This window comes from Chelonia mydas, chromosome 8 (genome assembly GCF_015237465.2).
Source record: "Chelonia mydas isolate rCheMyd1 chromosome 8, rCheMyd1.pri.v2, whole genome shotgun sequence".
Lineage (NCBI taxonomy): Eukaryota > Metazoa > Chordata > Testudines > Cheloniidae > Chelonia > Chelonia mydas.
Genome location: NC_057854.1, coordinates 75,133,070 through 75,154,644, shown reverse-complemented (window position 1 = coordinate 75,154,644; position 21,575 = coordinate 75,133,070). Strand labels below are relative to the sequence as shown.

Sequence of the window (21,575 nt, the reverse complement as noted above, 5' to 3'; positions counted from 1 at the left end):
GGAGGACATAGATAGCTTCCTGACAGCCTTTGAGAATGCCTGCGAGATGCACAGGGTTGACCCTGCAGACAGGCTCCAGTTCCTCACCCCCTTACTGGACCCCAAAGCCGTGGAGGTGTACAGCCGAATGACAGGGGCGGAGGCAGGGGACTACGAACTGTTCAAACAGGCCCTGCTCCATGAGTTTGGGCTGACCCCCGAGATGTACCGGAGAAGGTTCCGGAGTCAGCGTAAAACGCCTGAGGCCACCTACCTACAACTGGTCAACAGGATGCAGGGATATGCCCGCAAGTGGACAGCGGGGGCCCAAACTAAAGAGGACCTGCTTGACCTGATCGTACTGGAGCAACTGTATGAACAGTGCCCTTCCGACCTGAGGCTGTGGCTGGTGGACAAAAAGCTCGCGAACCCCCAGCACGCAGGGCAGCTGGCCGACGAGTTTGTGAACAGTCGGTCAGGGGGTAGCCGGGAGGAGTCCCAAAAGAACAGGCCCCCCCCGATGCAGAGAGAGAGTCACCATGGGGCCTCCCAGCGGGGAAATAGGGAGAACCCCCTCCCAAGGGGAACGCCTGGCGTCGGGCCCCTCCGACCCGCTCGAGGGGACCAACGTGACCTGAGCTGCTATCACTGTGGCCAGAGAGGCCACGTACGGGCCCAGTGCCCTGGGCTCAGGGACAAACTGAGCAGACCCAACCTACCCAGGGTTAACTGGGTAGGGACTCAGCTGGACGAGGGGCAGACGACCCAGGAAAGGGGGGCTACCAGTTTACCACCTGCTCAGGAGGGAAGAGTACCCCCGGCCAGCTCCGCCAGAGGGCCGGATGCTCCGGACTCAGGGTGCTCAGTTTACAGGGTGGGCGCGGGGCTGTCCCTCCGGAGAGAGTGCCTTGTTCCCCTGGAGGTGGATGGGAGGAAGGTCAATGGATACTGGGATATGGGGGCGGAGGTGACGCTGGCCCGGCCCGAGGTGGTGGCCCCAGATCGGGTGGTGCCCAACACCTACCTGACCCTGACGGGGGTGGGCGGGACCCCATTTAAGGTGCCCGTGGCAAGGGTGCACCTGAAATGGGGGGCCAAGGAGGGCCCCAAGGATGTGGGGGTGCACCACCATTTGCCCACTGAAGTTTTGATGGGGGGAGACCTAGAGGACTGGCCAAGCAACCCCCAGACCGCCCTGGTTGTGACCCGTAGCCAGAGCCGGCGAGGGGCACTGCACCCTGACCTTGGGGAGGGTACCACACCGGAGGCACAGGACCCTACCCTGGTGGGAAGGGAGCGCCGAGGGGCACGGCTCAGAGAGGCTGAGGCCTCAGACCTGACCACTGAGGGGGAACCGGGCCCCATCCCTTCCCCAACCACTGAGTTCCAGGCCGAGTTGAGGAAAGATCCCTCCTTGCGGAAGCTCAGGGACCTGGCCGACCTCAGTGTGGGACGGACCATGAGGAGAGGCTGCCAGGAGAGGTTCCTGTGGGAGAAGGGGTTCCTGTACCGAGAATGGGCTCCCCCAGGGGAAGGGGAGTCCTGTGGGATCAGGAGGCAGCTGGTGGTCCCCCAGAAGTATCGCCGCAAGCTCCTGTACCTGGCCCATGACATCCCCCTCGCAGGGCACCAGGGAATCCGGCGCACCCGGCAGAGGTTGCTACAGAACTTTTACTGGCCTGGGGTCTTTACCACGGTCCGGCAGTATTGCCGATCCTGTGACCCCTGTCAGAGGGTGGGGAAGGCCCGGGACAAGGGGAAAGCGGCTTTGAGACCTTTGCCCATCATAGAGGAGCCTTTCCAGAAGGTGGCCATGGACATCGTGGGGCCTCTCAGCAAGACGACCCGGTCGGGGAAGAAATACATTCTGGTGGTGGTAGATTTTGCCACCCGCTACCCCGAGGCAGTGCCCTTAGCTTCCATTGAAGCCGACACCGTGGCAGATGCGCTCCTGACCATTTTCAGCCGAGTGGGGTTCCCCAGGGAAGTCTTGACAGACCAAGGCTCCAACTTCATGTCGGCCCTGCTCCAGTGCTTGTGGGAGAAATGTGGGGTCCGGCACGACTGGGCCTCAGCGTATCACCCCCAGTCCAATGGGCTGGTGGAGAGGTTTAACGGGACGCTAAAGATGATGCTGAAAACCTTATGAACCAGCACCCGCAGGATTGGGACAAGTACTTACCTCACCTGCTGTTCGCGTACAGGGAGGTGCCCCAGGAGTCTACCGGATTTTCGCCTTTCGAACTGTTATATGGAAGGAGGGTGAGGGGCCCCCTGGACCTGATGAGAGACGAGTGGGAGGGGAAGGCCACTCCCGATGGAGAGTCAGTGGTGGAGTATGTCCTGATCTTCCGAGAGAGACTGGCTGAACTCATGGGCCTGGCCAGGGAGAATCTGGCCAGAGCCCAGAGGAAGCAGAAGGTCTGGTATGACCGCACGGCGCGGGCCCGGGCCTACGCCACCGGGGACCAGGTGATGGTTCTCATCCCCGTGAGAAAGAACAAACTACAGGCCGCCTGGGAGGGCCCTTTCAAGGTCGTCAAGCAGCTCAATGAGGTAAACTATGTGGTGGAGCTGTCGAACCGGGCGCACCACCGCCGGGTGTACCATGTGAATATGATGAAGCCATATTATGCTAGGGGGAATGTGGTGTTGGCCGTGTGTGGACAGTGGGAGGAGCAGGGAGATGACCCTTTAGTAGATCTGTTCCCTGGGACCAGAGCTGGTTCCCCCCTGGAAACAATTCCCCTCTCGGATCAGCTAACCCCTGCCCAGCAAGCTGAGGTCAGGGGGGTACTGCATCCGTACCGACAGCTGTTTTCCAACCAGCCTGGACGCACTAATCTGACTGTCCACCGGGTGCAGACGGGGTCGCACCCGCCGATAAGATGCTCCCCCTTCCGAGTCACAGGGAAAACTGCTCAGGACCTGGAAAGAGAGGTCCGGGACATGCTGGCTTTGGGGGTGATCCAGCCATCGGCCAGCCCTTGGGCCTCGCCAGTGGTGCTGGTCCCCAAAAAGGATGGGTCGGTCCGGTTCTGTGTGGACTATCGGAAGCTCAATGCCATCACTGTATCTGATGCCTACCCCATGCCCAGGCCGTACGAGCTCCTAGACAAGCTGGGAGGAGCTCGGTACCTTACCACCATGGATCTTACAAAGGGCTACTGGCAAGTGCCGCTGGATGCAGATGCCCGGCTGAAATCGGCCTTTATCACCCCTCTGGGGCTCTATGAGTTCCTGACCCTGCCTTTCGGCCTCAAGGGAGCGCCGGCCACCTTCCAGCGCCTGGTGGACCAGCTCCTGAGGGGGATGGAGAGTTTTGCCGTGGCGTATATTGACGACATCTGTGTCTTTAGCCAGACCTGGGAGGACCACGTGTCCCAGGTTAGACAAGTGCTGGACCGACTCCAGGGGGCTGGGCTGACTGTAAAAGCGGAGAAGTGCAAGGTGGGGATGGCTGAAGTATCTTACCTGGGCCATCGGGTGGGGAGCGGCCGCCTAAAGCCAGAACCGGCCAAGGTGGAGGTGATCAGAGACTGGCCCGCTCCCCACACCAAAAAGCAGGTCCAAGCCTTTATTGGGATGGCAGGATACTACCGAAGATTTGTGCCCCACTTTAGCGCCATAGCCACCCCCATCACTGAGCTATGCAAGAAGGGGAAGCCAGACAAGGTGGTCTGGACCGAGCAGTGCCAGGAGGCTTTCCGGGCGCTGAAGGAGGCTCTGGTCAGTGGCCCAGTTCTGGCAAACCCAGACTTTGACAAGCCCTTTGTGGTGTTCACCGACGCCTCCGACACGGGACTGGGAGCGGTGTTAATGCAGGAGGATGAAAAGGGGGAGAGACACCCCATCGTGTATCTGAGCAAGAAGTTGCTACCCCGGGAGCAACACTACGCGGCCATCGAGAAGGAGTGCCTGGCCATGGTGTGGGCCCTCAAGAAACTAGAGCCCTATCTCTTCAGGCGACACTTCACCGTCTGCACCGACCACTCTCCCCTGACCTGGCTGCACCAGATGAAAGGAGCCAACGCCAAGCTCCTGAGGTGGAGCCTGCTCCTGCAGGATTACGACATGGACGTGGTCCACGTGAAGGGAAGTGCCAACCTGATAGCGGATGCGCTGTCCCGGAGAGGGGGCCCCGAACTTCCCCAGGTCACTGGTCACAGTGACCCCGCTCAGTTCAGTCTCGAAGGGGGGAGAGATGTGACGATGTGACGCAGCAGGGAGGGGGGAGTGTTGACCTGGGAATGTGCCCTGGGGACGGGAGACCTGAGAGCCTGTTACCTGAGCCGGGAGGGGGAGGTGACACCTCTGCCCAGGAATGTGGACGGAGGCTGCAGCAGGGAACCTGCTGGGTGGGTTTAGTTTCAGTTTGGGGCTGGGTGGAGGAACACAGGGAACCCCAGGGCTGGGGTCTAAGCTCCCTGCTCCCCCAGAAGGACTTGACTGAGGGGTCCTGGGTGTACCCACAAGCTCTGTTTTGGACTGTGTTCCTGTTGTCCAATAAACCTTCTGTTTTACTGGCTGGCTGAGAGTCTCAGTAAATCCCAGGAAGAGGGGTGCAGGGCCTGGACTCCCCCACACTCCGTGACAGCACTTTCTGCTATTGTGTGCACTGTGCTTGTCTTTAAGTTCGGCTGAATCATTGCTCTGTCTCGTGTGAGCAGTGCTGCCTCTGTTAAGTGTTGCATATTGGCTTTACAGATGCAACCTTGAGATCCCAGCCATCCTTGTTATCCATGTCCAAAAGGCTGCAAAGAATCAGGAAGTGTCTGCGAAGAAGGAAGGAGGACTTTCTGCATGAAGTCATGCAGCAGTCCCTTACTGAAAATCAAAAAGTACAGGAGTGGTGGGAGACCGAAAGGAGGCTCCGCCAGGAGAATGCAGATCACCAGCAACAAACCACGGCGTGACTCCTAAACATTATGGAGTGCCAAGCGAATGCGATGCAGGCACTCATAGCACTGCAGATGGAGCAGATCCGCGCCCCCTCTTTCCCCCGCAGCCCTTGTCCCAAACTCTTTCCCTTGTGCCCCCATGTCACCGCCAACTCACTTTTCCCAACATCCAGTTTCTTATTGCCACCAGCTGCCTCCAACACCTGTAGCTTCAGCACCCAGCTCTGCAAACTACGACCCTTACCCACTGAACTCAGCTCCCCATCACCATGAATTTTAGGCAGCCTGAATTTTAGGCAGCACTCATTGCACGGCACTCCAGACAGGAAGGTTGAATATGATAACAGGACATATGTAAATCTGTGATTGTCCCGGCCCCACCCCCTCCTCCCACACAGCACAGATGTGTCATGCCATGTGTGTTTCCCCAGCAGTTCTGTTTCTTTTCAGTACATGAATTTTTTGGCTTTGCAAACATTCTTTATTGCATTAAGTAAAAGATAGCGTAGCCCAGGAAAGCAACAGGCACTGCAAGTCAGTGCATCATACGTAGCAAACACAGATGCCTACTAGTATGGGAACCACTGCTCTTCATTCCTGTGCAGGGCACCAAACATTACTGGTGACTTTCAGCATCAAATTTCTCCCTCAAGGCATCCCTAATTCACAGCGCCATGCTGCACCCCTCTAATAGCCCTGCTCTCTGGCTCTTCAGATTCAGCCTCCAGGTGTTGAACCTCCATGGTCCATGCCTGAGTGAAGCTTTTACCCTTCCCTTCACAAATGTTATGGAGGGTACAGCACGCGGCTATAACCGTGGAGGATGTTGTCATTGGCCAGGTCCAGCTTCCCATACAGACAACGCCAGCGGCCCTTTAAATGGCCAAAAGCACACTCCACAGTCATTCTGCACCGACTCAGCCTGTTGAACCACTCCTTGCTGCTGTCAAGGTTCCCTGTATATGGTTTCATGAGCCATGGCATTAAAGGGTAAGCGGGGTCTCCAAGGATCAGAATGGGCATTTCCACTTCTCCTACGGTGATCTTCTGGACTGGGAAGAAAGTCTCAGCTTGCAGCTTCCTAAACAGGCTTGTGTTCTGAAGGATGCGTGCATCATGCACCTTTCCTGACCAGCCTGCGTTAATGTTCATGAAATGCCCATGGTGATCCACAAGTGCCTGGAGAACCATTAAGAAATACCCCTTCTGATTTATGTACTCGGCGGGTAGGTGGTCTGGTGCCAGAATTGGAATATGTGTACCATCTATCGCCCCTCCGCAGTTAGGGAAACCCATTTGTGCAAAGCCAGCCGCAATGTCATGCACGTTGCCCAGAGTCACAATTCTTCTGAGCAGGATGCGATTAATGGCCCTGTACACTTGCATCAACATGATTCCAACGGTCTACTTTCCCACTCTGAACTGGTTAGCGACCGATTGGTAGCTGTCTGGAGTTACCAGCTTCCACACTGCAATAGCCACACGCTTCTGCACCATGAGGGCGGCTCTCAATCTTGTGTCCTTGCTCCGCAGGGTGGGGGCAAGGTCAGCACACAATCCCATGAAAGTGGCTTTCCTCATCTGAAAGTTCTGCAGCCACTGCTCGTCATCCCAGACTTGCATGACAATGTGATCCCACCACTCAGTGCTTGTTTCCCGAGCCCAAAAGCAGCGTTCCATTGTGGTGAGCATGTCTGTGAATGCCACAAGCAAACTCGTGTCATATGCGTTATGCATGTCGACATCATTGTCGGACTCCTCACTGTCACTTTGTAGCTTAAGCAGTAACTCGACTGCAATTCGTGACGTGCTGGCGAGACTGATCAGCATATTCTTCATAAGTTCGGGATCCATTCCCGCAGACTGAAAGGGAAGACAGAGCGTGCAGTACAAAAACCATTGAAAGATGGTGCCAAATGTGGACAGAAGCACAGGAAGTGCTGGGATGCGACGCGATGCATCATGGGATATTGGGACAGGACCCAGGATGTCCCGCGCCCCCCTTCTCCCTTCCCACCAGCCACAGCACCAGAATGGGAAGAGGTGCACTGTGGGATAGCTGCCCATAAGTCATCGCTCCCAATGCCGCTGCAAGTGCAGCAAATGTGGCCACGCCACTGTGCTTGCAGCTGACAGTGTGAACACACGGCAGTGCTTTCCCTGCTGCAGTCTCCGAGGGCTGGTTTAACTCACAGTGCTCTACATCTGCAAGTGTAGCCATGCCCTTAAAACGCTACAGTGACCCAGCTGTGCTGCTGTCGTGCTTCAGTGTAGATACTAGGTATGCTGGCTAGGAGGCGCTTCTCCTGTTTGGCATAGGTAATCCACCTCCCCGAGAGATGGTGGCTAGCTCATTGGAAGAATTCTACTGTTGACCTAACAGTGTCTACACTGGGCATTCGGTCAGCTTAACTACATCTCACAGTGTGTGAAATTTTTCATAGTTAAGGTGACCTAACTTTGTAGCGTAGACCAGCTCTGAGCTGCAGTGAAGGATTAATTCAGTTTGTTTTACGTGAATTAGGCAACCCCTACAAGATGTAGGCTGAAATCCTGGCCCCATTGAAGTCAATGGCAAAACTCTAATGACCTCATTGGGAGTTTTGCAGTTGACTTCAGTGGGGCCAGGATTTCGCCTCCAGATTTTGTGCAGAATCTGAATTATGCAGAGAATAGGGCAGTGATGGAAAGAATAACCAGAGTCAGTGTCCCCTTCAGCAATTGGTGGTGAATGCTGAAATGGATTTCCAGTGCCCTTGCCTAAAGATAATAGTATGATACATTTTATTTTAAAACAGAAATACTAGTTAGTGAGGAAAACTCAGAACTTTTGTTGTCCTTTTTTCTGGGACAGGATCATAATATTTTGTTTTGTATGTATACTGCAATGTAAATGATAATGATAAGGAGGATCAGATCCCTGGCGCTGTGTGTGTGTGTAGGAATAAATAGGGAAGAGAAGATTTTTTCAAATTAAATGTAATACTAAACATGAACAGGAAATTTTTTTTTTATATAAAAGCATATAAATACTATTTTAAAGTATTGCTTGCTGCACTGCAACCTAAGGCTAATACTCTTCAGCGATTTCTATGCAACCTGTTTCCTGCAGTCACGTAGAGGTCTATGGGGCTCTGTATGAGCTCTGGGATCTGCCCACATGGAGCTCATTGCAGACCTGGAGGCTCAGTATCTCTTTACTGACTCCTCCCATGATGTTGAGAATTTTATAACAAAAGTTTGCTTTCTGAAACACTTATTTAGCTAATGTAAGGGTTTTTTAGACTCCTAGAAATCATCTACATGTTTAAAGGGGGAGATTCCACTATAGCTTTGGAATGATTCTGCATCTCGCAGCAATAATTGAAATGCTTAGCTGAGCACTGCTTTTTTTGATGGGCATCCTTCATTATTTATGTAGCATTCTGTCCTCTGTGCAGTCATCGCCTTTCACACTCTTTCTTTCTATGTGCTCTCTGCCTACAGCTCTGATGAGTTCTTTGTTTCGGTATGTCTCCTGTAGCTCAAACTGAAGGGAACTTTGTTAAAACAGGCATAATACATATAGGTGGAAAGGCAGGGAAAGGAGAGCTCTTATTATTAAACATTTCAAAGCTGACTTCAGCTGCTATTTCTGCTGTTTTCTATCAAAGGGACACTGTCATCTTAAAAAAAATCATCCTTCTGCCTGAATTTTTTTACCTAATCTTGTTACAAGTAACACCTAAATCTTATACAACTGAATGAGATGGGAGAAAGAATACTCCTGTTTCCCTGATGCATTTGGCAACACTTTGAGTATGGTTGAATTGTCTCTGCATGGTTGTTTAGTTTCTCTTCTTGTGTAGCTTTTACGCTCAGCAGCATGGGTAGGAGGAGAAAGAACCCATTCAAATAGGGAAATATGATAAGGCATGGACTGTCATTTATGATGTGTTTATTCAGTGCCTGGCACAATGGAGTCCTGACCTAGTTGAAGCCTCTCGGTACTCCTGCAATATGAATGTTTAATAATAATAAACCACTATAACTGGCTGAGGGACTCAGTGGGCAAGTCTGCCGCTTGAACGACTTCATTCACTTTTGAAATTGATTAGATTTCAAGGTGATAGGGTCCCTTTGAATTTGAGACAAGAGGTTCCCTATTCAAAATGTGCTTGTCAGCAAAATACCATTTTATGGTAATATATGTGTTGCTAAAGACCCCACAGCTGCTATTAATTATTCAGTGGACAGAAGAGAGGCATATTAGGGTTGGTTTGTCTCATCTGACCTACTTTTTTCTCTATAGTAACAATATTGCAGTAATCGTTTTGTCTGTTTTTCATATATTATGTCAATGTTCTATTACAAAAATCAGCCACACTGCTTTTAGCAAACTTAGAGCAATGACTGAAAACAAAACCACAAACCCCCAGGCTATAGTGTGGTCAAGGAGAGAGAGTTGCTAGTAACCAAGGACTTGTTATAAATGGTCTGAGGGAAGAAAGGTTATGAAAACTAATTTGACAGTAACTTTAATCGTTAGACTGATATTATAAATGTGGATTGTGCTGTGTAACAAAACATCTCCCATCTTTTCTTTGAATAGTTGAATTTAACATGATTCTTCACAGGAAGATGCCTTGGGGCTTATTCTTGGCTTTTTGAGTATTCTAACACATTGATGGAACTGAGGTAGGGTATGAGGTCATGGCATTTTAAAAAAGGAACCTATTAGATATAATCTAGATGACCCTTTTCAGTTGGAGGTGTCCTTCAGATAAGCCATTCCGAGTGATCTGCTGCCAAAAAGACCGATTATTAGATGGGAGGAATGTAGCTGGATTGATGTACCTAGGGTTAAAATATTGTGTGCGCATATATTCTGGTAGAAAATGTTGCTCAAAATTGGAATGACTTAATAACATTTGTTACCATTGTTTGTGTCTCTTTTGATCTGTTTATCTACTGTATCAGAACATATGCAGAGGGTCTTACTTCATTTTTTAGCATTGTGTAAGGCACATAAGAAGTGCACATCTTGTTTTCAGAGCAGTCAAACAGTCTGCAGTAGCTGACTCACTGCTGTTTTGTAAGACTTGCCTTTTCTTTCATGTGGTTCTGTTTTTCCTTTCTTTGGCTGTGTTAACTTAGATTTTCTTTGTGTTGTATAGTGCTTTGGTGTCAAAACAGGCTTGTTTGGGTAGTATCTAATCTTTTTTTATACTCAGACTCATTTGATATATTCTCAAGTGTGTTAATTTTTGGTTGCTTTGTTCCTTTCTAATTGTGCCACTGTTTATAACGTGAACCATGGTGCATGGACACTTTTGTACAGCTATTTATTCTGAAAAGTATATCATGTTGGGGTTTTATTTTGTTGGTATTGATGGTTTTCATATTTATTTATTTTTTGAAAGTTTGACTCTTCTGGGCTTGTTTTCAGCCTCTCCGGTGCATTGTCTTGCACAAATTTGCAAAATATTTGATAATCACCTGAGTCACTGGTTAATTGACCTTATCAAGTTGCATCTGTATGTCTGAGCTGCAGTGATTTAGGGGAGGCTGTAGGGTGGTGGTGGAGCTTGGACTGTTGGGAGAGAGCTTCAAGAGGAGGGCTGGGAAAGAAAAATAAGAGCAGGGCTTCAACTTTGTATTGCTTTGATCCTTTTTTTACCCCCCTTGTGCCTATGTGCCCATTCTTAATATAGCACATCTTAAATTATTTAACTAGTATTCCAATACTGGGTTTTAAAATCACTTTAAATGTACTTTCACGGTTTGATAACACCTAATCAGATGTTATCAAACAATTACAGTTTGATAACACCTCATCCCCTGAGTGAAATGTAAATACCTGTGATTGGCAGTAACCTTTTGATATCAAAACCTATAATTTTAGTCTTTAAACTTCAATACAGAGCTTGACCACTCCATTTCCTGTCTCTTTCTTTTGGGCCAAGTGGGAAGTTTGTCATGGCAAGTGAGGGAGGGGACCTACAGTCACTTCTGGCAGAAGTTAAGCTTTCATTTAAATAAAAATCCTCGCATGTGCGGTTGTGAACATAACTTTCCAAATGTCCACCGACGTGAAAGATAATGCAGTGATAGCTCCCTGATGAGTTTCATATTTGACACTTAAAAGCTGGAGGCTAGGAAAGATGACTGTGTCCAGGTAGAAATTGCAGATCCCTGCTAGCAGCTGTTGGCAGCAGTAGGTGGACTTCAATCTGGGTGTTTCCTCTGGAGCTTGTTGGTGAAGTCCTCCATCCTCCTCTTTTGTGTCTACCCCTGGCTTGTAGGTGTCTTGTATGGTTTTCTGTCACTGTTGACAAAATAAGAAAAGAGTGTGGGTGGGAGATATGCAAATGTGTTCCATCATTCTGAAATAATTTTAGTGCAGGAAAGGAGCAAACTGCTTTCGTAGGAATCCAAAATTAGGCTCCAATTCTGCAGCTTAATTCATGCAAATAGTCCTGTAGACTCTGAAAGCCCTGTTCAACTACGTATGGGCTGCAGGATCAGACTGTTAGTTTTTCAGTCTCTATAAACCAACACCTACAAGGAGTGCATGCTTAAAGTTAAATCCTTTGACGTTAATAGGAATTGTCTGTGTGAGGATAACAGGATCAGGCCTTTTCATTGTTTGTAAACGGAGTCTGTAATTAAGAAGATCTGGTGACATGAACAAAAAATATTCTTTGCCCGAGGCCTGTAGCATCATCAGAACTGTCTACCTTATGGGTGGTTTTATTATGAATGACTGTTAGAGATGAAAGTTTTATCTCCTCTTGCTGCTATTAAAAATATATAGATCCCAAGTGTTGCTTTGATATATAGCTAATTATAATTTCTCTTAGAGTTCACTGGTAAAACAGAATTTTATTAAGAAAAACATTTAAGATGCCTTTGTCATCCTGGGTTAAATATTACAGATTACATGGTCGTATGCTAGTTGAACTATAACCCTTTTATACAACTTTAACTTTAGCAATGAGAGTGAGTGACTCATCACAGGAGGTAAGACGGATGAAAAGATTAATTAATAATTAATGTGTAAAAAAAAAAAAAATCCTTCCCTTATGATGTGTCCCAAATTTAAGCATTGAAATTATCCTCAGGTCCTCACATATAGTTTACTCTGAGTGACACTGACATGTTTATTTTGATGTCTCTCCCTAAACCGCAAACACTGCTTCCTCTCTGCATTTGTTTAGGTGTTATTTATAGGGACATAAATGTTGGGCACAATGTTTACAGTGCTTTGAAGACATTACAGCACTCTTAAATAGCTGAGTATTGCCATTATTTTCATTTTATTTTAGGCTTGAAATTAGATTAAGGTTTCTAACCATCAGAGGAGTGAAGTTCTAGAACCGCCTTCCAAGGGGATCAGTGGGGGCAAAAAATCTAACTGGTTTCAACACTGAGCTTGATAAGTTTATGGAGGAGATGGTATGATGAGATTGCTCTACAAGGACATGTGGCCCACCTGCGACTGCTAGTAGCAAATATCTCCAGTGTGGCCGAAGATGGGACAATAGATAGGGAGGGCTCTGAGTTACTACAGTGAATTCTTTCCCAAGTGTCTGGCTGATGGGTCTCGCTGACATGCTGAGCGTCTAACTAATCACCATGTTTGGGGTTGGGAAGGAATTTTCCCCAGATCAGATTGGCAGAGACCCTGAGAGGTTTTCACCATCCTCTGCAGCTTGGGGCACGGATCACTTGCTGGTTAGAGTAAAAGGTGGATTCTCTGTAACTTGGAAATTTTAAATCATGATTTGAGGACTTCAGTAACTCAACCAAAGGTTAGGGAGCTATTACAGGAGTGGGTGGGTGGGTGAGGTTCTGTGGCCTGCAATGTGCAGGAGGTCAGACTAGATGATCACGATGGTGCCTTCTGGCCTTAAAGTCTGAGACTGTTGTTTTCATGTGATTTAGATCAGTGCTACTCAAAGTGGTGGTGGTCCACAAGCCATCGGCTGCTGGTCTGCACACACATTGGAAAAAAAATTGCTGGTCCCCCACATCAGATAGCTTGAGAGGCACTGATTTACATGGTTCATTATACTTCAGTCTTTAACCCCTCATTACTTTCTGGCTGTAGCTGGCATATGGACAAGCTGTTTAAACCATTAACTCTGTGGGTGGGTGGGGTGGGTAGGGTATATCACGCACATACACTCAAGCACTTTTTCTCTCAAACGTTCGTTTGGCTGACAATCTGGAAAATGCCAATGTTTTACATTTCTTGCGTTTTTAAGCCTGGAGGTAAAAGGGGAGTGAACATTTGTAACGGTTTTAATATGGGGTTGCTCGTCATCCTGACATTGTAAAGGGAAATTCTGTAATTAAACATGAAGTTTACATTTTCTACTTAAATTGCCCCTGAGACACAAACTCACAAATTAAATTATGGCTGGGCTAGTTTCATGATAAAAGGAGGTGGCTCTCAAGTATTTGGCACTGTGATGTAGTTATGGCCTTGTGATGTTTGTATTTATGGCATCCCATTTTGCTGTTTGTGCAGGGCGGCATCAGCAGAGCCTTGTGCTCCTTGAGGCCAAAACTTGTAAGAAGTTATCTAAATCTTCTGGTTCAGGGACAGAGGTGCATTTTGGCATACTTTAACCTTTAATTTACCTTAGATCACAATTTTAGATTTAAGTGCTGTGTAGCATGAATTCTTTAGCTGTAGTGCTGAACTACAGTTATGGATAGTGTTAACAGAAAGGGAGAGAGCATGCAGGATCATTGTAAACCGAAAAACAGTCAAAATCAGGATGGCTGTGTAAAAGCCATAATATCACTCCTTTAATAAAATATAAAATTAATCTTGGCTGTTCCTTTTTAATTTTGTGCCCTTTTTTTTTGGCACTTGTATGAAATGAAACTGAGGACAGCAAATGTCTTTCCCACTTTTTGTACAAGCAAATTTTAGCTGTGGGGAAACTGAAATCTCCTACTTGAACCCAGCACTTATGGATCATGCATTTTAGCTCCGCTCCATCAGGTAAACAGCACGTGCTGGGTGCTCAATAAGTAGAGTCTGCAGAGAAAGGAATGAAACCTCTCTCAAAGCCTTTGTTGGGAGATGGAGAAAGAAACTCATTTGGTGGAAGAGATGGCCAGCCTGCCACCCCAAGAAACCAAACTTTCCTTGGTGGAAGATCAGACCATGGGATATTCGTCTGTGGAAGTCAGCTTGGGAGGGGCAGGTTGATGACTGGGGCAGTGTGATTTACCCTGGTGGAAAAAGGGAATTGGGTCTGCAGGGGGAGACTGTTGAATCAGAGTACATAACATAAGCCAAAGCAGGGTGCTCGGGTGAGTCAGGCTGATGTGTGATGTTGATTTCCCCCCACTCCACTTGATTTGTGTAGGTGTGGGCAGAAGAAAGGAGCTGCATTGCACCAGTGGTGCCAGAAAAGGAGGGGACCAGGGCCTTCCCACTTCTTGAAAGTGGATGGGCTTGGTCCATCCACTTTTCGCCAGGGTGGACCCTGCCCCCTTCCCCTCCTCTTCTCCATGAGGTCCCACCCCCCGGCCAGGCCAGTGGGGAGCCCAGGTAGTTGTGGGAGCTGTGCAGACCATCCACCTCCCTGCTGTGCTGGGGAGCTGAGAGCAGACACGGCCTGTGTCCCCACTCCCTGGGCTCCCTGCCCAGCCCGGGTCAGGTGGAGGGTCCATGACTCTGTGGCAGCTCGCCACAGCTGCCCACGCGGCTCTCCCCAACCTGGCTGTACCAGGAGCTGCAGGCCGGCCATGGTAAGAATCAGGCTTGGGCAGCTGTGGGGGGCTGCGTATCCGCCACCTGCCCTGGGTCGGGGACTCGGGGTGGGGACGCGGGCCAGGGACGTCTCTCGGCGGGCCCCCCGAACTGCAGGCAGGTGGCAGGTCCACCGTGGCCCTTATCATGGCCAGGCTGTGGCTCTGAGGCCCTGTCCCCTGGCTGGAGCTGCATGGGCAGCTGTGGGGAGCCTGGGTCCCTCCACCTGCCCTGGGTGGTGAGCCCTGGGGTGGGGACCAAGGCAGGGGGCTGATTTCGGGCTCACTCCCACCCTGAGTGGGGGAACAGAGCTTGGTCGGGGTGGGGCCTTTGGGGGATGAGGAGGGGCCTCGGGTGGGGGCTTCTGGCCCCATGTCTCCTACTTTTGGGAAGGCTCAGACGCCCTTGCATTGCACCCCAGTTGTGAAAATCTGTGTGGGTGTGCTGTGCAGGTGGAAATGCCACTAGGAAGCTCTGTGTCATGCTAGCTCTTGGCTACTCATGCCTGACAGTTGCCTCGACTGTAGTCGCTATTTCAGGGTTTCCCTTTTGCCTCCTTGTGCCCCTGGAACTGCCCTAAAAAGGGGATCCATTGTGCAGAGGGCTCTGAGCAAAAGTAAATGCATCTCAAGGCTGTATTTATCTTTTGTCCTATGGGATCATCGTTGGATTCCTGGTGGGTACAGAGAGGGATGATTTATGTCTTCTCCTGTCCCTGCCTTCCCACCAGCCCTTTATTCTCCCTATGCATAGATTCCTGGTCCTGTGGAGAACTCTTTGTGGATCCCACAATGGTGCTGTGGAGGTGGCTGGATTCCCCCTTCCATGATAAAATGAGTAGATCTGCACGTAGAATATCCCTTCTGTGAGCAGATCTCAGTGGGATAATTTACTTGGCCCCTGGTCTGTTTGGAAGGAAGTAAAGGGGAAGCTTTCTGTGGAGTCTGGACCACCATTCACATCTCTGAATAGGTGACAACTGCTTAGGTCTCACTTGATAAAAATGTAATTGGAACTGAAAACAGTTCACATGGGCTTCCCGATGTTGGCATGAGCATGTTGCTCCCATGGTGGTGGCTCCATGAACCAAGAAATGCTGAGATTCTGTTGAGCCTGACCTAATTTTCAAATACTTACTTTCTTCCCTCCCACTCCTGTAAAAACTAACGCAGTTGCACAGTGTTTCCGTTATCATGGTGGTAAAGCCAAATGGAAAATTAGTTCAGAATGTTATTTTTATAACTGTTTCCCTTCAGCATTTTTGAGTTCACTTTTTGTAAAACTGCTTGCTTCTCTGTTAATATCAGTTGACTTGCAGTTGATTAGTTAATATCCCTCTCAGAGGAATTATTAAGATAACTGGTGTATTAGTTTCTGTAGTTTCCTTTGTGATGCAGTTTTCACTGATTAGCCTAGACTTGATTTGTGCATACACTGGAGTTGTTTACGTGTTCAGAATATGCTTGAGGCAAGGGGAAGTGAAAGAGCATCTTCAATTTGGGGCAGCTAGTTGCTGTAGTGAACTTCTTCATAATACAGACCACATTTTAATTGTCTCATGGAATTCTTTTCACACACACCCCGCCCTCCAGCCCGGTCCCCAGTCTCTGTCAGTCTGTATTCCTGTGGATGCTACAGCAGTTGCATACATGGAAAAGTAAGAGGAAAGTCATACATTTCCCAAAGGACTTTAAAGTCAGAAGTCTGTGATTCTCTCTGGAAAAACATTAACCACAGTGTCTCTGGTTGTGTGGCAGTGGCCTGTAGCAGAGGCAGAGACACAGGCTGCTGCTCCTTGGTTCCAGCTGCTTTTACAAGCCTCCAGGCTTTCTTTTGCAATGAAACAACATGGAGGAGCCGCACCATATAAGTAGCCTGCTCACTTCTGCCCTCCGGGACGTGTTCTGTTGATCACTACTTTAGATTTCAAGGAGACATTAAATATTTAATTAAGTCCAATTGCTTTGTGGAATCCAATATAAAATTCTTGTTTCCATCTCCTCTCTTGTATGATTCCTGGTGTTGCTAAAACATCTCAACTGTTGAAATTGTTTTTTTGCTGCAGCTGTAAACTGGGATCAGTATACAATGTGAACTTGTGATCACATAAATTGTACATTATTAAGTTGCCCAAGTACTCACCAGAATTTAGGCTTTCACTTAGTTTATTTTTTATTTTATTTTTTTAATTTCTAACCTGTTGTGGTTGTGAAGAAAACCTTTTGGAATAGTCTGTGTTGATGGACCTATGTGTTGATATCTGCCTATAGCATCAAACTGCCTTGAAAGGATAGCACTGAGAAGGGTGTGAACTGATCTATTTGTCCCAGTGAGTTGACTCTGAACTATAAATGTCAACATTAACTATGTCACTATTGATCATTGTAGCACAAACATCAGGTTAATGTGCTTAATCTTTCATAGTTGGATATAGGGCAAATATTAGGATGGAGTGCAGCAGAGCAATCCATTGCTTTCAAGGTTTGCTGGGCTACGAACAAGAAATTCAGACCCTTCATAATCTCTTCTCCTAAAGCAGATTCTTCCCATCCTGTATTTTTGAGCCTTTGGCTTTCACACCTGTCCTGTCCTTGTTTTTTTCTGTTGTCCCCCGTAATTAGGGCTCAGTGGATCATCCCCGATAGGACCGACAGCCTTCTGGATATGTTGAAAAAAATTAACGAGTCAAACAACATCTCCCATGGTTCCTAGGTCCTAAGGGCCTTAGCTACCCAGCTTTCCCCTGACGACTTCTACAATTGTTTTTTTTTCAAGCACATAACACAATCTGTGGCACTTTAAAACCTGAAAAGCAGGGACAGTGTAAAATTAGGCAAGGAGCACTGTATACCTTGGACTAGATGTAGGCAAACAGATTAGTAATTCTGGATCCCTGTCTCATAATTTAGGTGTAATGTGCCATATGAGACACAGGGATATGACTGTAAATTTACTCTTAATCTATTAACAAAAAAACCTAGCCTGTCCTCCCCATCCCCAACAAATGTTTTTAAAAGTGAGAACTGAATGGCTAAAATATTGTATATTGATTTTCTTTGTTCATTTCCCTTAATCCTCTAAGACTGTGCTCCCCCTCCCCGCCCCACAAAAGTTGCAGAGTTCCTGATGAACAGCAAGTACCAGACTGTGTTGAGCCAGCACGTTTTTCTAAGTTCACTGAAGTTCAACAAAAGGGACTAACTTGTACAACATACTTCTGGTCTTGATCCTGCAACTGGGTGCCTTCTGAGGTGCCACTGACTTAGGGCTGTTCATAGGTGGAAGGGCCCACCTGTGTAGATTCAGTAGTAGGGGGTGTGTGTGTCTGTGTGTGTGTTTGTGTGTACACGTTTGTATCTCTGAGTTCATATAGAACACTGTTAATAGCTCTTACACATTAATAGCTACCTTGTTCGCTTACACTTGGCATTAAATTACTGACAGGGCCCCCCACTTCTGCAAGGCTGTTACGTTTTTCTTAATTGCTGTGTAGAATTATGCGTAGTGAGTTTATTGCTCTTTGAAAGATACACTCATAGACACTGAAGGCTGCTAACTCTATTTTTATGTACAGAACAGTTACAGCACAGGTACAATACATCTCATCTGATCAATTTTAAAGACTGGGATGGTTTAGTGTAAACAGGGCTGGTGCAAGGATATTTTGCGCCCTAGGCGAAACTTCCACCTTGCTCCCCCCCTCCCCCCGGAGCATCGCTTATTATAAACTTTCAAAAATGAATACTGCATAATGTGTCATTGTTCATTAGAATTAATACACATTCGGCTTGAAAATTTATTAATTTCATTATTTAGTCTACATATTTAATGAAAATAAATGAATAACCTGACAGGGTGTGGGGCTGGCTGGCTTCGGGCAGGGCAGGGGGTGCGAGGTTGGCTGGAGACGGGGGGGTGTGGGGCTGGCTGGCTTTGGGCAGGGGGGTGCGGCAGGGGCTGGCTGGAGACAAGGGGGTGAAGGGCTGGCTTCGGGCAGGGGATGGCCGCAGGCAGGGCAGGGGGTGCGGGGCTGGTGTGGGCAGGGCAGGGGGGTGCAGAAGGGGCTGGATGGAGACAGGCTGGCTTTGGGCAGGGGGTGCGGCAGGGGTTGGGTGCAGGCAGGGCAGGGGGTGCAGCAGGGGTTGGGTGCGGGCAGGGCAGGGGGTGCGGCAGGGGTTGGGTGCAGGCAGAGCAGGGGGGTGCAGAAGGGGCTGAATGGAGACAGGCTGGCTTTGGGCAGGGGGTGTGGCAGGGGTTGGGTGCAGGCAAGGCAGGGGGTGCGGCAGGGGTTGGGTGCAGGCAGGGCAGGGGGTGCGGCAAGGGCTGGCTGTGGGAGAGTGGCGGCTACTCATGGGGAGAGCATATCGGGGCAGCAGCACATGGAGCAGCCTGAGCAGCAGGACTCAGCCAAGGCCCAGCAGAGCAGCTGGGGACCCACTGGGCGGCGGCAGCAGCAGGAGCCCCAAGGCCAGGGGGACGAGCACAAGAGGGCCCATGCCCAGGGCCAGGCGGTGGCTGGAGGAGGAGTGACATCACTTCCCATCAAAGTCCATCAAAGCCACAGCGACCCCTCACACAGCGGTGGGAAGAGGGTTACACATTAGCCGGCGCCGGGCGAGCACCCCAGAATTTTGGGCACCGCTTTTTGGCGCCCTCAAATCTTGGCGCCCTAGGTGGCCACCTAGTTGGCCTAGTGGTTACACCGGCCGTGAGTGTAAACCAGGACAGCTAAGACTGGATACGATAGAGGCATGTGTGACAGACTGAAAATATCCTGAACAAACCTCATGGGATTAAGATAAACTTTATTGAACTAAGTTAAAACCTTATTGAATTAGGGTTAATATCTTTGCAGTTCATTGTATTAAAAATGCAATTGTGTATGTGTTACTGTGGCATTGAATGTACCTTCTCTAGTAGGGAGCGGGGATGCGAATGTATTTCTTCTGTTACCAACCCTTTGAATCCACCCCGCTGGACAGGTACACATATACTAGTTCAGATTGGATTCTCCAAGAATCAACAGAAAAAGAAAGGGTTTTAGGTTTTAAACTGGCCCAGGGTCTTTTTCCTGATTCAGCAAACGGACCAGACCCATGGTCCATGGAGGGCCCCAATCCTTAGGGTAGGGATCGAAGGACTGTGAGTGCTTGTTCTGAGCTGAAGCTGTGACGAACTGGTAACCACAAGAATCCCCTTGGGTGGGGGTTTAAAGGACTGCTCCTGCCAGAGTCCATGTTAGGGTTGGGATTAATTTTGGAAAGTTTATTAGTGTGTGTATGTTAGGTTCTTTTATTGCTTTGAGTAAGTTTTCTCTGTAATGCTTTTGTACCTTAAGAATAAAGCAGGCTTGCCTAGGAAGTGCTGTGTTTTACCTTGTAGTTGTAGCAATTACACCTGTTAACTGTCTCTGAAGAGAAAGCACCAGGTGTCCTGGGGCAACCTGTCAGTGCTGAGAAATACACAGTGAAGACAGGGAGCTGTGCAGTCTGGAAATACCCTGGTCAGAAGGGAGAGAGATGCGGATCTCTGCCCGAGAGAGGTGACTGCTGAGGAGCTGGAAGCCCTACTCTGAACTGTGGTAAAGAGACGGTGAATCAGGTGTTCCCATTTATCACTTTTTTTAAAAACAGGAATAAAGAGATGCTGATGAAACTGAGCGTATGTCTACACTGCATAGTAAACCCAAGTCTATGTGAACTGCACCTTCAGACCTGTTCTTTTGAAGCTCATGTTTGAGCATCCACACTGCATTGTTATTCGAGTCTCTCACACATGCCAGCACATCCACTCTACTCTATGCACATCTGAGTCAGACTTCATTATTTCTGGGGCATGTCCCAGGATTCTTAATATCTTTGGTACTGTGGCCACTCTAGGACTTGATTCGTTTGTATTGTGGGTAACTTGTCTGTCCGTCCGTCCATCCATCCCGTGGGACTTGACCAGAAGTGGTTTGAGCCTGCCAGTGCATTCAGCCAAGCCGTTTTTGAGTCTGCATGTCCCCACCACCAGAGTTATCAATATGGATCCCAACCCAGGAAGAACTTCTCCAGCTCACTCTTTTGCTCCTATTTTAGAATCAGGCAGAGCATCCGTGGGAGCCTGGTGGACATTTTGGTGGTGGTATTTGTCCTACCAAAAGCGCCTCTTGGAGGTGTTACTGACATAGTAGCTGCAACCCAGCTAATGCGGCTTATGGCTGTTGCCAAAATCGCACATTCCCCATATGTACAGCAGCACTTCTGCAGCAGGGCCACAATCACAAGCTGGTGGGACCACATATTCATGTGGACCTTGGGATGACCAGCAGTGGTTCCAGAACTTTTGCAAGAAGAAGCAGATGTTCCCAGACGCTTGTGATCAGCTTGTTCTCATGCTCCAGCATCAGGACACATGCCTGAGGGCAGTTGTGCTGGCCCAGAAACTGGTTGCTTATAACCAGCTGGAAGCTACCCTGGATTGCTACAGGTCCACAGCTAGCCAGTTTGGAGTTGGCAAGTCTGGGGCTGGATCCACATGTGCAACGGAAAACAGGGATGCTTTTGTTTTCCTACATAATAGGTTTGCACAGTCCCAGGCATGGAGGGAATTAAATAGAGTTTGTAATTGTGCTGTTTCCAGCTATGAGGCAGCTCTGGGAGATCATTTTTATGAATTTGTATTTTGAATTTTGTGGACAATGCTAATGTTCCTCCATGCTGACTATGCTGAAATGTATGGAACTTTTTATGCATTTTATAAAAACTGGCCATGTACTTCAACCCACAGCAAATGGATTATTATGATGAAATGTGTTGAAATTTTTTATTATTTGTACCGACACTGGCCATGTACTTCAACCCAAAGTTTACGGATTGCTGTGATGAAGTTCCGACTTCATTAAATGTAATAAAATTTGCTAATGAAGCCTCTTGTGCAAATTCATCTTTTTTTATTTT

At 48.4% G+C, this 21,575-nt stretch overlaps 1 protein-coding gene across 6 annotated transcripts in view; it reads left to right on the top strand.

Moving 5' to 3' along the window:
* Positions 1 to 21,575, top strand: part of LRRC8D (leucine rich repeat containing 8 VRAC subunit D) — a 91,303-nt gene that overhangs the window by 28,582 nt on the left and 41,146 nt on the right. The window contains exon 4 of one of the 6 annotated variants that reach the window (XR_006292733.1): positions 15,388 to 15,406. The exons of the other annotated variants lie outside the window; for them this stretch is intronic. The gene's annotated coding sequence lies outside the window, so the exon portion shown is untranslated. Of the gene's footprint in view, positions 1 to 15,387; positions 15,407 to 21,575 lie in introns of those variants that run through there. 6 annotated transcript variants of the gene reach the window in all.